Below are 16138 nucleotides of genomic sequence, written 5' to 3' on the forward strand. Positions count from 1 at the left end.
CAGTCTTGGGAGATTGTTTACTTCTATAGGAGAATGGAAGTGAGCTGGTTGCCAGTTATAGGAGGCAACTAATTCTTCCCATTCCTGCGTGGCTATAAAGGTGATATCATTGTTCGTATAATGGGAGTCATTGTAAGGTAATAGAGTGCGACGCACTGGGGGCGTTTTTGCTGTTGGCCTGCTGTGTTTTACTAATTGCTCCCAGGTGTCTGCTTGAGTTATTTGAAATGGTTTGGTTTGAATAGGAGAACTATTCTTTAATTGAGAGAATACATTTTGCGTTTTTCCGTCCCGGCTGTCCTGTTCCTTAGTCGTTGCTAATTGTTCTATCTGAGTTACTGAATTGGCTTCATTTGAATAGGGGAGCTATTGTTCAATAAAAGAATGGGTCTTGTCCTATTTCATCACGATGATCCTGAACCTTAATTTTAACTGATGAGTCTAAGCTTTCTGTGTGAGGTATGCTTGCTTGACTTGGGTTTGTCACGGCTCGACTGGCCGAATAAGAGTGTTTCGCCAGTGTTATCCCAGGGTTTAGTTGACTGTGCCGTCATTATTGGCTCAAGTTTCCTTTTCCACGACTTAGAGATCATTTTTGGTTCGAGTAAGAGCTGCCTAATTCTGCCAGGTCGCATTACTCCTTGTGGATTTTTTTATTGTTTTTGTTAGGTGATTTGTATTTGAATTTGTAAATTTTTGAAGTTGGTGTTTTGAATACTTCCTCCCTGTAAAACCACCTGACAGGGTCTGTTGCAGGGTTGTTCACTTAACCCCAGAATTGGCCCCAGGTCCAGTCCAGTCCAGTCCTTGGTACATAGCCTAAATCTGGTTATCCGGCTGCCTCGTCGGACTCACTGGACTCCTTCCTGGGCCCAAGATCGTGCAGATAGCTGTCAGTAGCTGTCGATAGCTGTCAGTGCCATTAATACTATTGGTACTGTTCCTGTAATGTTGCTGCACCGCTCTGCAGCTCCGCAGTCTATACAGTCTTGCAGTCCTGACAGCTGGAAATCTTAATCCTTGTTTTATTCAGCCCACCTGGGAACGGGGTACAGAGACAGCAGAGGCTGAATCAGGCTACCGCCAATCTGGCCCAGCTGCAGCACAGAAGCACAGGAGTCACAGAGAGGGAGATGGGGCAAGGCAGGGCGACAATGAGCAATGTGGCAAGCTTGAGCGGGAAGCAGGGCACACTGGACGCTGCAGACTGTACCCAACCTCGTAGGGCATCCTTCGCAGCGCACCTGGGTACAACGCTACGCGGTTGACACTAAGCAACCGCTCTCCCTGCCTTTTACCTCAGCCTCAGTGCAGTCTTCAGTGCGGCCGCACCCCACTGCCTTTTTCAGATGTGCCCGCGATCGGATCCGCGCTGAAACCGCTCCGCCGCTCCTCTGGCTCCACGGCACCCTGGCTCTGGGGTGGTTTGGCTCCGGTAGGGTCGGAAGCCGATTCCTCGCCACTCAATAGCTAGCACGGAGCTCCACCTCTCAGTCGGCGCATGCGCTATGCAGGTGATCGGGACCTGGTGTACACTAGTAGCCAATTGGGAAGGTACTAAAGTAGTTACCATTGTCAAATTTAGGGAAGATGCACAGTGACTGGGGTCCTGATTAGAAGGATCCCAGTCAAACTATTCAGGAAACAGAACAACACCAGCAAAAAGTGTGGAGTAGGAAAGTGGGTTTCTGTTGCAGTAACCCCCCCACTTTTTGCCAGATTACTGATGCACTTTTGACTTGCTGTGCCCGGGGTCCCTGCCAATCAGGTTCCCAGGGGCTGTGTTCTTTCCCCAAAATTAACCCAATTGGCATCTCTGGCCACAGGTCAGCCCCTGGTAAATGGTACCACAGGTACCCAGGGCACTGTGACCAGGGAAGACCTCTAAGGGCTGCAGCACTTATTGTGCCACCACTAGAGGCCCTGTATCTTTACACACACACACTGCCTTTGCAGGCTGCGTGTTTTGGTGGAGTGAAGAGTCGACATGGCACACATCGCTGTGCGCCATGCCTACAACCCACTGCCCTGGCATAGATCAGTCACCCCTCTAGCTTATTTATTTTATTTGCAATATTTTATATAGTGCTGGCTAGACCCGGAGGTATTAGAGCGCTTTACATGAGGATCATTGAGCTACAGGTTACATAATTATATAGACAGGTATAGACATAGAAGAAACAAAACATGAGAATTACAAAATAATGTGAGTTATTAGCGCATACACACGTCTTATGGGGAGTGAAAAGGTAGAGGGGGAATGGTAAACAGGGGTGTAGCGGTTCGCAGGGAGGCACAGGGACTTGAGAGGTACTTATGAAGGTTTTTATTGATTTTACAGAGCGTTTGGGTAGTCGGGCACTCCTGTAGTAAGGCAGGGGGAGGTCTGAAACGCGTGGTTCCGGGCTGGCGCGGCTTCTTCTCTCCCTGGTGGTCCGAGTCTTCTCCAGGTTGTCGATTCCCTGAAGGCCTCTCCGGGGTGGTGGGTTTGCCCAGGGAAGAAAAGAGAAGATATGGGGGAGGATCAGGTTCAGGGAAGATACGCTCGTTTTCTAGGGAAGGGAGTGGGGGACCACGCAGTGCTCTCCTTAAACGACCCAGACAGTGAAAGAAAAAAGTGCTCAAGGGTAGGGAGACCAGTACCAACTGCCGGAGTCGACGTATGTATCAAGGAGGTTTAAAACCGTTTCCTCCCACCCACGCTCTGATGCGGCCCCGTACCTGTTGAAGCCACACTTCCCTTGAAGTGTGGCACGGGGATTCGCCGGTACGTTGGCCTCCTGGCACTGCCCTCTGGACGTCCGCAATGTTCTCGTCTCTTCCTCCACTTCCTCCGCTCGCCTGTTCTCCTCCGCCTCCTCCGCTCTCCTGTTCTCCTCCGCTCCCTCTGCTCGCCTGTTCTCCTCCGCTTCCTCCGCTCTCCTGTTCTCCTCCGCTTCCTCCGTTCTCCTGCTCGACTCGCTGCACTCCACACTTCTCTCCTCCGGGTGTAAAACACAACACCTTGTTCTCCTTTCCCGATACTTCTGGTTCCGGATAGCCGACGTCACGAAGGGGGCCTGGTCCGGGATAGTCGAACTCCGCCCAATTAAAGTAACAGTCGCCTTTTTGTGTCTCAGCCTCGGTTTTCCAATACTGGGTGAGAGTCAGGTCCCCGTGAGGCTGTGGGGAGAGAGAAGAAAGGGGTGACCAACTAGGGTTTGATCCGTGGTCCCCCCGGACATCGTCACATATGTCCTCCCCAGGAATCTCCCGATCGGGGAGAGGAAACCGGGAGAGGAAATCCGCACTAGCGTTTTCGGCCCCTTTTCGGTGTCGGACCGTAAACGAGAAGGGTTGCAGGGACAGGAACCATCTCATTACCCGGGGGTTCAAAGATGCGTTTCTGCTCATCCACTGTAGCGGAGCGTGATCGGTATATAACGTGAATGGGTGGCCCTCCAGATAATACCTGAGCTTGTCAATTGCCCATTTCACTGCGAGACATTCTTTCTCTATGGTCGGGTACCTTCCCTCCCTGGGAAACAACTTGCGGCTAATGTACAGGATGGGGTGTTCCATCCCATCAGACCCTACCTGAGTGAGTACCGCTCCCACCCCATAATCGGAGGCATCTGTGTGCACTAGAAATGGCCTAGCGAAGTCGGGGGATGACAATACGGGGGCGGTGGTAATGACCCGTTTTAAGGCGGTGAATGCTTCCCACATGTCCTTGCTAGGGGTATGGAAAAGGTGAGGGCGAAAGTCCTGTTTTAAGGTATTGGTGAGGGGAGCTGCGAGCGCCGAAAAAGATGGAATAAACCTGCGGTAATAGCCGATGAGCCCCAGAAAGGCTCTCATCTCCTTTTTTGAGGTTGGAAATGGTGTTTCCGAGATGGCTCGGACTTTTTCTATTTGGGGCTCTATGAACCCATGTCCCAGGACGTATCCTAGGTACTTAACTTTGTGAAAGCCTATGCGGGACTTCTTGGAATTGATATGCAATCCGGCGGCCTGGAGGGTTCCACAAATGGTCTCTAGGTGTTGTAGGTGCGTCTCCCAGGAATGGCTGAATATAATGATGTCGTCCAGGTAAGCCGAACTGTAGTTATGGTGATGTTTCAGGACCTCGTTCATGAGGCGCTGGAAGGTCGCTGGGGCTCCATGTAATCCAAAAGGCAAGACGTTGAACTCATAGAGCCCATCCGGGGTGGCGAAGGCAGTCTTTTTCTTATCTTCTTCTCGTAGCGGAACCTGCCAATACCCCTTGGTCAGGTCCAACGTGCTAATGTATTTGGCTTCCCTTAGATTTTCAATGAGTTCATCCACTCTGGGTATCGGATATGCATCAAACGTGGATACCGCGTTGAGTGAGCGAAAGTCCATACAAAAACGGGTGCTGCCGTCCGGTTTGGGCACCATAACTATTGGGGAAGACCAGTCACTTCTGGATGGTCGGATAACCCCCAACCGTAGCATTTCTTCCACCTCTTTTTGTACGATAGGTCTCTTGGCGGCGGGTATTCTATAGGGGCGTACTTTCACTGTGGTTCCAGGCCGTGTCTCTATCCGATGTTCGGCAAGCGAGGTCAGTCCGGGTCTGTCCGAAAAGATAGGGGCGAACGGGGTCAGTACGCCCCGTAACATCTCGTTTTCGTGGGCTTTTAAGTCGTCGTTGATGACCAGTTGGTCCAAGGTGGAGGCGGTGGAGGTCCCACTCGGTAAGACCAAAGAGACTTCCTTCGGTGGGGCCCCAATCCATTTTTTTAGAAGGTTGATGTGATAGGTTTGTTGTTTACTCGAGGACATCTGTAATAGGTAACTGGTCTTCCCTATGGTGTCTAGGACTTTATAGGGCCCCGTCCATTCCGACTGAAATCGTTTCGTAGGCGAGGGCAGCATTACCAAAGCCCAGTCACCAACCTCCAGCCTCCTCCATTTCTTTCCTTTATCATAGTACGCTTTTTATTTGGTTTGGTTTTTCTCGAGATTGGTGTGGGCGAGGTCTCTCAATTTTCCTAGGGTGTTTTTGAGAGACAGGCTGTAATCCAAGACTGTTCTCTCCTCAATTCTTTCCCCCTCCCAGGCTTCCTTCGTCATCCTAGGAGAGAACGGGGCTGGCGTCCGTAGAGCATCTCGAATGCAGAACAGCCGATACTGTGTTGGCGAAGGTTTCGCGGTCGGCCTTGGCGGCGTTGAGTTGCTGTTCGACCACCCAGCCTAGCTGTTCCTGTCCTTTCACCAGATGATGTAGGATCTCTTCCATCTTCGGGGTACAGATGGTTACCTCGCTGCCTGCATTCTACACCACTTGTAGCGGTTCGCAGGGAGGCACAGGGACTTGAGAGGTACTTATGAAGGTTTTTATTGATTTTACAGAGCGTTTGGGTAGTCGGGCACTCCTGTAGTAAGGCAGGGGGAGGTCTGAAACCCGTGGTTCCGGGCTGGCGCGGCTTCTTCTCTCCCTGGTGGTCCGAGTCTTCTCCAGGTTGTCGATTCCCTGAAGGCCTCTCCGGGGTGGTGGGTTTGCCCAGGGAAGAAAAGAGAAGATATGGGGGAGGATCAGGTTCAGGGAAGATACGCTCGTTTTCTAGGGAAGGGAGTGGGGGACCACGCAGTGCTCTCCTTAAACGACCCAGACAGTGAAAGAAAAAAAGTGCTCAAGGGTAGGGAGACCAGTACCAACTGCCGGAGTCGACGTATGTATCAAGGAGGTTTAAAACCCTTTCCTCCCACCCACGCTCTGATGCGGCCCCGTACCTGTTGAAGCCACACTTCCCTTGAAGTGTGGCACGGGGATTCGCCGGTACGTTGGCCTCCTGGCGCTGCCCTCTGGACGTCCGCGATCTTCTCTTCTCTTCCTCCACTTCCTCCGCTCGCCTGTTCTCCTCCGCTCTCCTGTTCTCCTCCGCTCCCTCTGCTCGCCTGTTCTCCTTCGCTCTCCTGTTCTCCTCCGCTTCCTCCGTTCTCCTGCTCAACTCGCTGCACTCCACACTTCTCTCCTCCGGGTGTAAAACACAACACCTTGTTCTCCTTTCCCGATACTTCTGGTTCCGGATAGCCGACGTCACGAAGGGGGCCTGGTCCGGGATAGTCGAACTCCGCCCAATTAAAGTAACAGTCGCCTTTTTGTGTCTCAGCCTCGGTTTTCCAATACTGGGTGGGAGTCAGGTCCCCGTGAGGCTGTGGGGAGAGAGAAGAAAGGGGTGACCAACTAGGGTTTGGTCCGTGGTCCCCCCGGACATAGTCACAAGGGGTAAGGAATGCAGGTAGGAAACACAACGGGGAGGCGAGAAAAACAATGTCCGACTGGGTAGGTGCAGGCCGAGGGGTGAACCAGAGCCAAACAACTCTACAGCTGAATAGGACAGCTCCACTGGGCATCAGCCAAGGTTGCTCGGGCACCGCGGTAAATACAGACAGTTATGGTTTCCGCCCAGGGGGCATCGTCAAAGTTCCATCAAGAGTACTGGTCACGGAGGAGGAGCCTAGCGCGCAACCAAGATGGCCGCGTAGGTGCGAGGCTCCCGAGGACCTCCGTGACCTCCTACACATATCCTGAAAATATCCTGTCCTAGATGAGGGGACTGTGTTGGTGAGCCCGAGCTGAGGTGGCACCCGTTTTCCGCTTCCAAATTGGACCTCGGACACCGGCGGGAACACCGATCGAGGTTTGCGGCCTTCTCCACGCCGAACCCCGGATTGGATCTGTGGGGCTATCCGGAGACAAAGTGAACAACAGCGGCGGGCAGGGCTCGGCGACTCGCGTACCCCGCACTTTCACTTTCGCTTTTGCACCCTCCTTGCTGTCTTGGCGAGGCTGGGTCGCGGGGCACTGTGAGGTGGTGTGGCCTCGTTGGGGTACTCTGCCGGCCCGCCGGCTGTGACCCACCCCGCGGATCTGTGGTGGCCCCCCCCCCGGAGCCCGTGAACCGGCTTGCCTGCCCTTTACGACGTGATTGGCACGATCGGGGGACTGGAACCATGTCCACAAAGCAAGATGGTGACCGGGCAAAGGTGAAATCGACCCGACGTGGCGCAGCCCATCAGTCTAACAGCATGGACCGCTACACCCTCCAGAAGGGATCTCCCGAGGTGCCGCGTAGGTCCCCTGAGGGCCCGACTGATGCTCCTGCTCTGCCCGCGGCTCTGACCCTGCGGGATGTCATGGGTGCTATCGCCGAGATGAAGGCCTCGGTGAGCCAGCGTTTTGATACACTGGCGCAGAAGATTGACTCGGTCCTCGTGGATGTTGGCTTGGTGAGGGCCGATCTATCCAAGACCAATGATCAGGTCGATTCTTTGGCCCACACCACATCGGGCCTCACGACGGATGTGGCGACCCTCCAAAAGGAGGTGCGCCGGCTTGGCCAGGCGAGTGCGCTGATGGATCGCCGCTTGGAGGATTCCGAGGGTCGGGCCCGGAGGAACAATGTCCGCATTATCGGGGTGCCTGAGGGACGTGAGGAGGCGGCGGCGGACCTATTCATGGAGGACTTGATTCTCACCCATCTCCAGCCCCGGGGGCTGAGTAAATTCTTCGCGGTGGAACGGGCCCACAGGGTTCCCGGGGGAAGGCCTAAGACCGGAGCCCCTCCGAGGCCTCTCATTGCCCGGATTTTCAACTTTCGGGACAGAGATGCTATTCTGCAATCCTCCAGACTACAGGGACCGGTCAGACTCGACAATATGGACATAAATTTTTATCCTGATTTCACCCCAGCAGTCCAAAAGCAGAGACTGAGCTTTCTCGGAGTCAAACGTCGTCTACGGGACCTAAACCTCAAGTATGCGATGCTTTTCCCAGCTAAGTTGCGGGTGGAGGTGGATGGCCGCACGCACTTTTTTGATCGTCCCGAAGCGGCCGGGGACTGGCTGGATACTTTGTCTGGGGATCGGGATCGGGGGGGGGAGCGGTTGGGGGAGAGGGCTCGCCGGATCAGGACTGAGGGACTAATATTAGGCCTCGGTCTGGACAAAATTGATGTCACTTTCGACTGTTCGTCTGTTCGAGTAAGTTCCCCTCCTGTGGAGGTCGTGTGGGGTCTCTTGGGGGTTCTCCCTCCTCCTCTGGGGGCTTAGTTAGTTTAACCATCTATGGGGCGACAGGCACACTGCACTTTGGGGGGGCTATTCGGGCTCATGCAGGGGTGCAGGGAGGGGGGAGTTCTGTTGGGGTGGGTGGGTTGGGGTGGGGTGTTGTTCGTTTTTACCACAAGGCAAACCCTTTTTTGTATTGGTCTTAAGGTGCTCTCGGGGGGACAAACGATGGCTTCTGTGTGTGATGGAGGGTAGGGACTTGACTTTGTTGTCTTGGAACGTTAATGGACTGGGGGATAGGATCAAACGAGGTGTGGTCCTGCAGTATTTGAAACGAATCTCACCCGATGTAGTCTTTCTGCAGGAGACACACCTTATTGGTAATTCTTTTTGTGCCATGAATCGGCGTGGCTACCGTTTGGTGGCCCACTCGGGCTTCACGTCGGGCTCACGGGGTGTGGGCATCATGGTGAAGAACTCGCTCCCGTTGGAAATTGATGAGGTGCTCCATGATGATAGGGGACGCTACACTGTCTTGGTGGGGAGAATGGAGGGCAAAGTAGTTGTCTTTGTATCAGTATACGTCCCACCGGGGCTACAGTCGACCACTTTTGCAGACCTGGGGCGCCTCCTCCTTGGCCTTCCGGGGGGGGCTTCTGGTGGTTGGGGGGGACTTCAATGCGGTGGTTTCTGGGACTGTGGATCGTCACCCCCCTAGGGACCTCCCCCGGGCACAGGCGTGGCTGTCCGGCCTCTTGGATACACTGGGATTGGTGGACTGCTGGCGCTTAAAACATCCCACGCAGCTGCAGTACACTTTCCACTCGGGGGCCCATGGTAGCCTCTCACGGCTTGATTATGTCCTTGTCCCGGCGGCCTATGTTGGGAGGGTAGGAGAGGTGCGCCATTTGGCGCGGGGTATCTCAGATCACTCCCCGCTCCTGTTACACTTTGATGTCTTCCCGAGGGGTGAGGGCAGGGTAGTTCCAATCAATGCCTGGTACCTGCGCGACCCCACCATTCGCGCTGACCTGATTAAATCCTTACAGCGATACTTTGATGAGAATGTGGGGTCCGTCCCTTCGGCTATCTCCCTGTGGGAAGGCTTCAAGACAGTTCTCAGAGGGGAGGCCCTATCCCTTATTTCCCATGCCCGGAGGCGCGAGCGGGAGGAGGTGACCCGGGTGGAGGCCGAAATTGCCGAATTGGAGGGTGATCTAGAGGGTGGGGTGACAGATGCTGCGCTACATGTCCTACAACTTAAGCAGGCGGCCTACAGGGCCCTCGTCACGGAGGCGGCCAGGGGCCTCAGTAGGGAGCAACAGGGGCGACTGTATGATGTGGGTGATAAGGCTGGTAAACTGCTCGCGTGGTTGGATAAAAAGGAGAGAGCGAATCGTGTGGTCCCGCTGATTGAGAGGATGGATGGTGTGAGTGTAACCGAGCCAGAAGAAATTGTCTCCTGTTTCGCGGATTATTTCCGTGAAGTGTATTCCCCGGTTTCTCCCTGCTCGGAGGAGGATTCCCATGCCCTGCTTAGGGATATCGCGCTGCCTTCCCTTTCGGAGGAGGACAGGGTGTCGTTGGATGCCGCTCCCACCTCCGACGAAATTGCCCTCGCCATACGCTCGGTCGCCTCTGGCAAGGCCATGGGCCCGAATGGCATCCCTATCGAGTTGTATAAGTTGCGACCGGATGCATTGGCACCCCACCTCCGCGCGATGTTCCTGGCGGCCCACTCGCTGGGCTCCCTCCCGCTGGACCAGCGTCTGGCTACAATCGTGGTGATCCACAAGGAAGGGAGACCTCGGGACCGGGTTACATCCTATCGGCCTATCTCGCTCTTGAATGCGGAGCCCAAAATTCTCGCCAAGGTGCTGGCCAATCGGCTGGTCGGCGTGGTGGGCGATCTGGTCCATCAAGACCAGTCCGGCTTTATTCCCCATCGCAACACGGCCCTTAATCTGCGGCGCTTGCACGGGGTGCTCGCACGTGTTCCATTCGTGCGGGAGCCGGCCATATTGGCGTCCTTAGACGCCACCATGGCGTTTGACACGCTTGAGTGGCCATACATTTGGGCGATGCTGGCGAAGTTTGGATTTGGCCCGGGTTTCATCAGTTGGGTCAAATTGTTGTATTCGGGCCCATTGGCGCAGGTGGTGGTAAATGGAAGAGTATCGGCCCCATTCGAGCTGGGCCGGGGCACGCGGCAGGGCTGCCCCTTGTCGCCGCTCCTGTTTGCGCTGGCCTTGGAGCCCCTGGCGGAGTGGCTGCGGTGGCATCCTTCCATCCGTGGTCTCCGTTGGACCCCCGAGTACGAGGACCGCGTGTCCCTATACGCTGACGACATCCTTTTGTAACTAGCCTCCCCACGTAAATCACTAATAGTCCTGGTTGATGTTTTACGTTCATTCGGCCGCAACTCAGGCCTTGTCATCAACTGGGCTAAATCATGTGTGTATGTGCTCTCCGGGGAGGCTCCCGTCCTCCCGCGGGGCTGTCCGATCCAGATTGCCTCTCAGGGGTTTAGGTACCTGGGTGTCTACATTACTCTGGACCCGGAGGCCCGCTACGAGCGGAACTTGCTTCCCCCCCTCCAGCGCTTGAAGGAGGACGTCGCGCGCTGGCGGCGCCTGCCGCTTTCGCCGCTCGGCCGGGCGGCGCTGTTTAAGATGATGTCGTTGCCACGCTTCCTGCACGCTCTCCAGAACACTATGGACTTAGTCCCGGCGCGCTACTTCCGTGAGGTGGAGAGTCTACAGCGCCGCCTGTTCTGGGACGGGAGGCCGCGTATTGCCCTGGCGAAGTTGACGCTCCCATGGTACGACGGGGGGATTGCCCTCCCGGATATTAAACGGTATTACTGGGCCTCCCAGCTAGCTGCAATTAACCATGGCCTCTACGGGCCCGCCTTAAACCCGGCATTTGAAATGGACAAGATGCTACTGCCCGGTGGCGACTACAATCGAGCGCTCTACTCTGGCGCGCCCGACGCTCGCCTGACGGGACCTACGCGTGTCATGGTGCGAGTATGGCACGCGGCTAATGCAGCTATGGGGTGGAAGGACCGTTTGACCCGGGCGTCACCGCTGTACGCGTCTGAGAGGTTGGGCTCCCTGTGGACCTCGAAGGGCTTCGAGAAGTGGGACACGATAGGCATCAGTAAAGTTGGAGATCTCTGGACGAGGGGGGGATTCAAAACATTCGAGATGCTGCAGACGGAGTTTCAGCTGCAGGACAGTGAATACTTTCGGTACTTGCAGGTCCGTCATGCACTGGGCTCCGTCTTCCCAGACGTTGCCTCCATCCCGGAGTCTTCCCCCCTGGAGGACAGGGTGCTAGGTGGCCATGTCCCAGACAGCACGATCTCACTTATTTACAAAAAACTGATCAATGACCGCTCGGGCTTGCTAACTGGCCTCCGAGAGGCTTGGGTTGCCGATGGGCTGGAGTTGGACGACGAGGACTGGATCTCCGCGGTGGCCTCTCCGAAGGAGGTGGCCATACCGGCTCGCCTTCGCTTCGTCCAGCTTAAGATACTCCACCGGGTCTACATGACGGGGCCAAGGCTTCTGCGTATGGGCTATGCTGAGGATGGGTTGTGTAAGCGTGGGTGTGGTGCTTTGGCGACCTTTCTGCATATTTTGTGGGAATGTCCGAAGGTGGAGCGATTTTGGCGTGGTGTGCACGAGGTCCTGCGAGTGGTTACGCGTGTCGCGCTGCTGCCTGAAGCGAGGAGGTGCCTGTTGAATGTGTGGGAACCAACTGACTACTCGGCTCCACAGACGTGGTGGGTGACTCTGGGATATATGGTAGCTAAGCGTGATATTGCTCAACTGTGGGGATCCCAGAAGCCCCCGGCGGTGTCGGCCTGGAAAGAACACATGGACTGGTGCATGTTTCGAGAAAAGGTGGTGTATGTGGCGAGGGGTAAGCCTGGGACATGGGTGAAAGTATAGGGCCCCTGGAACGCCTACCGCGGGGGTATCTGCGCGCCACCATTGCTGCCTGCTGCCTCACCAGCCCCGTCCCCTTAGCTGACTCCTTCCCCCAGCCCCGGGCACAGGGTTCCCCCAGTCCTTGCTCTGTTCCCCTTCCCCTCTTTAGACTCCTGTGGATACTTGGGGTCCCCCATTCGGGGAGCACGTGCTGCTACTTTCGATTGCGGGTTGCCTTGTGGGTGTGGTTTTTTCTTGTTGTTTGTATAAAATGAAACCGTATTGTGGGGTCTGACTGATATGGCCCACGACATTGATACCTCCTGATTATGCTCCTCTGCAACACCAAGTGTTTTATGAACGTATGTCATATGCTCCTGTCATTCCTAGCGGCCGGCCGGAAGGTTGTAGGCCCATACCTGTATATTCTTGAGATTTGTAATAAACGGTTTCCAAAAAAAAAGAGTACTGGTCACGGTGTTGCTGGGAAACGCCGTCCGCCTCATCCTCCAGCTCGCCCCCAGGTCAAGAGCGGAGAGAGGAGAGGTGGAAGGGACAGTTCCAAAGTCCGCAGATCTTCCCCATTCCCAGCAGCAGTGGTGAGTGTGGGGCTTTTGAGCATGGCCCCAGTGGTAGGGGGACCCTGGGCGCTTCGGAGTGCTCCTCCCCTACATACTCCAGAGCAATCTCCCTGCATACTCCTGCAGACGTACCTCTCGGCAGCTCCGCTGTGCGCTCTTACTAGCTTCTTTTGTTATTTGTATCCTAGTCCCTGTAGATTTACTCCTATGTTTGGTGTACATTTCCAGCTTTTTCGGGACGTAGAGAGCATTTCCATGAATCCTTCAGAGAAACTGCACCACTTGCGGTTTCCCACGAATAGCTCTTAGCAGGGCCTTGTTAAGGTACCCTCAGGTAGTCCAGTAGTACCCTAGTTTCTGGGTCGCAATACTCCTCCCTGTCAGAGGACACTCAGTGGCAGCATCGCTGGTAAGACGCAGTTATCAGCACGCCCATCAAACAGCACAACAAGGCTCTCAGTGATTCGTCCACATAACAAGTGGCTCAGATCTGTAGGCTCCAGCTTCCTGTCACAGGGATCCACCTCAGGGCCATCCGAGTCTCGCAGCAGGCCGGGGGTTGAACCACTAATCCAGGGGTGTACTGTGCAGGCCTCGCACCTCCCAAGGCCCCACACCGGTTCACCAAGATAGCTGGGTGCACTATGCCAGTGGTGAGGGTACAGGTGCATGAGCCCTGTACCCCTATAGTGTCTAAGTCCATTCTTAGACATTGTAAGTACAGTGCTGACATTAAGAGCATATGGTGCTGGGAGTTTGTCATTAGGAACTCCACAGCACCATAATGGCTACACTGAAAGCACAGCACATTAAACCCACACTGATGCCAGTGTAAGATTTAATGAAAAATGCACACAAAGGCCATCTTAGAGATGCCCCTGAAAAAAAACCTACAACTAGTGTCCTGGCTGAGTGGCATCTTTCAGCTGCCACCACCAGACATGTTTCCGGGCCCTTGGGTCAAGAGCCTGCTGCTCTCTGGGGCCTGAAACAATGCACATCCTGGGATGAGGTGCCAAGTCTCCTCCCCCAGGATGGACAGGGTTCACGAACGGGAAGCTTCCAAGGCTTGCCGCCTTTGTGAGCTTCTCCAGGTCCCTTGCTGCTTTCAGCAAATGGTCCCCACTGGTTCAGATCCCCCCCCCCCCTTTGGGCAGGAGAACCAACGGGAAAAACAAGAGAGGCGTGCCCACCTCTGCCAACTCCACCCCTCAGGTGGGGGAGGCGAGGTGAAGCACAACTGTCAGTCCCCGGCATCTTGCAGATGGGGGGACTCAGCCAACCAGGGAAAGGCTTATGCCCCCTCCCACTGGAGGGTGGCATAATAGGGGGTGTACCCACCCCAGGGAAGAGACACACTGGTCGCAACCTTTTTACCTACCTGTAACGCAACTAATTCTAGTATTTGGTGGCAATCCTGAACCCTGCTTTGGCAGACAAGAACCTGTAACAAGAAAAGAAGAAGGACCAAACAGCAGTGCCGAAGCTGACAAGAGGAAGACGCCCACTGACTTGTCCCCAGCCCTACCGGCCTGTCTCACCCTTGAACCTGCGACATCCCGGTGTGTCCCGCAGCCACCAACCTCGAAAACCCCAGAGGACCTGCCGGCCTTCAACCATTAAGACTTTGTCTCCAGTGAACTCCGGATTTGTTTGTCTGCAACCTCTGGCTCCAGCCGGACACCGCGAATCGGCCCCACTCTGCACCCGCCGTCCACAGCCCGAGTTCGAGTGGGCAAACACCACAAGGAGGCCCCCGGCGATCCTGACCCGAGATCTGGCGACCCCAGGCCTGGCTCAAGCTTCCAGCAGACACCTGCAGCCTAAATCCGGAAGGTCCCCTCAACCGCGACCAGGAGCTGGTAAAAAGATTCGACCACAAAAGGCACCCCAGCACCCAACGCCCCACGGCCTTGGGTGGCCAAACCAACGGTGCCTAACCAACCCCCAACTTACTTCTCAAAGTGGTGGTCGCACCCAGAAGACCTTAGTCCCCAAGCCTGCAGTGCCTTTGCAAACTGGAGGATCCCCATTGCAAACAGGGCGCCCAACGTCGAACCAGCACCCTGCATCCTGCCGCCCTAGTGCCGCTGAGGGTGCACCTTTGGTGCTACTTTGTTTCCCCATTTGCCCTGAGCTAAAGTCCAGGAGCTGTGCTCCCACAACTAAGTGGCCTGCTCGTCAGCCGCCACCAACTGGAGGCCCCCAATCCCCCATTGGATAACATTGGCCCACAGCACTCTGCACCTGGACGCCATAGTGCCGCTGAGGGTGTAACTAGAGTGCATCCTTGACCCTGGGGGACCCCTGAGTCTACCCCCAAAACCTCAACTCCCACTACCAAATACTTACCTCAAAACTGATAACACAATTTGAGTTTGAAAACCTAAAGACATTCTTTAAATTTGTACTGTTTAACAAAAACGATTTTACTTAACTGTTTACAGGAAATGTCCCAGAGTAGTATCCAGGTATACTACTCCGAGTAAGAAAAGTAATCCAAAAGTAATTTACCTGTAATCTTACAGAAAATCCCATTCAAAGTATATGTATTGTATTCTGAAAAGCATTGCATTATCAGTAACACTACTGTAATCAAATCAAAGTACATTTACAATTGCAATCCAAACTGTGTTATAATCTGTATATTTACTGCAAAGTACTTATCACTTACCTGAGCCAGGCTTGCTTAGTTCTAGGAAATAAAATAACTAAAAGATTATTTTTATACAAAAACAATTGGTCTGAAGTTCAGTCTGAGTGTGTGAATTCATTTGCTGACAGAGTGTACAACAAATACTTAACACTGTCCTCTGATACAACCTTACTGCTTGACCACACTACCACAAATAGAGAGTAAGGTTCTATCTAACTTTGCCTCTGCCTACCTTTGGGGTTCCACTGAACTCTGTACACACTAAACCTCACTTTGGTATTGTATATACAGAGTCAGCTTCCTACATGGGGCAACCATGAAAGGAGATCTTCCTTTCCTACAGGTCCTGCTCCCACTCCCAATTCTTCTCATCCATTACTAACCCTTCAGAATAGGGCAGGTTAAACGGCAAGGAGCCATATGGCTCCGTCAGCGCCAGTCTTGGTGGACGACTGACCGGCTCCATGTTGTCAGGAATGAGGATTGGGGAGGCGCTGGCGACGCCAAGGACCTCGGTTGCGGACGCAGCACCAGGGAAGGTCGCTGTGGAGGTGCGACATGCACTGGTCCGGACCCAGCAACGGGTCCAGTAGGAGGCCGTGGCCGGAGTCAAAGGCATGGAACCCACAGGCTCTTCTTCACCAGAGCCTACTGGTCCCAAACACGCGCCAGAAGGGTCAGGCCGCCCAAATATGACACACATGGCCTCATAGAACTCCTTAAGTTGGGCGGGGGTCGCTCCTGCCCAGGGAAGTGGGGGAACGTGGAGCCGAGCCAGGCACCCACTCCACGGAGCAGGACCTCGAACACCAAGGTTTCTCCGTCTCGTCACACTATGGATGTGGCCAAGTCAAAGCACACTTTGACTTCTTGCGATTTTTGTGATGCCTCTTACCCAACAACTTGGAAGAAGAGGACTTCGATCCTCCGGAGCAGTGCTCAGA

At 54.6% G+C, this 16138-nt stretch overlaps 1 protein-coding gene across 4 annotated transcripts in view; it reads right to left on the reverse strand.

The window, feature by feature from the left end:
• Positions 1–16138, reverse strand: part of CRAMP1 (cramped chromatin regulator 1) — a 1093426-nt gene that overhangs the window by 296194 nt on the left and 781094 nt on the right. The gene's annotated exons all lie outside the window — the stretch shown is intronic.

This window comes from Triturus cristatus, chromosome 10, assembly GCF_964204655.1.
Source record: "Triturus cristatus chromosome 10, aTriCri1.1, whole genome shotgun sequence".
NCBI lineage: Eukaryota > Metazoa > Chordata > Amphibia > Caudata > Salamandridae > Triturus > Triturus cristatus.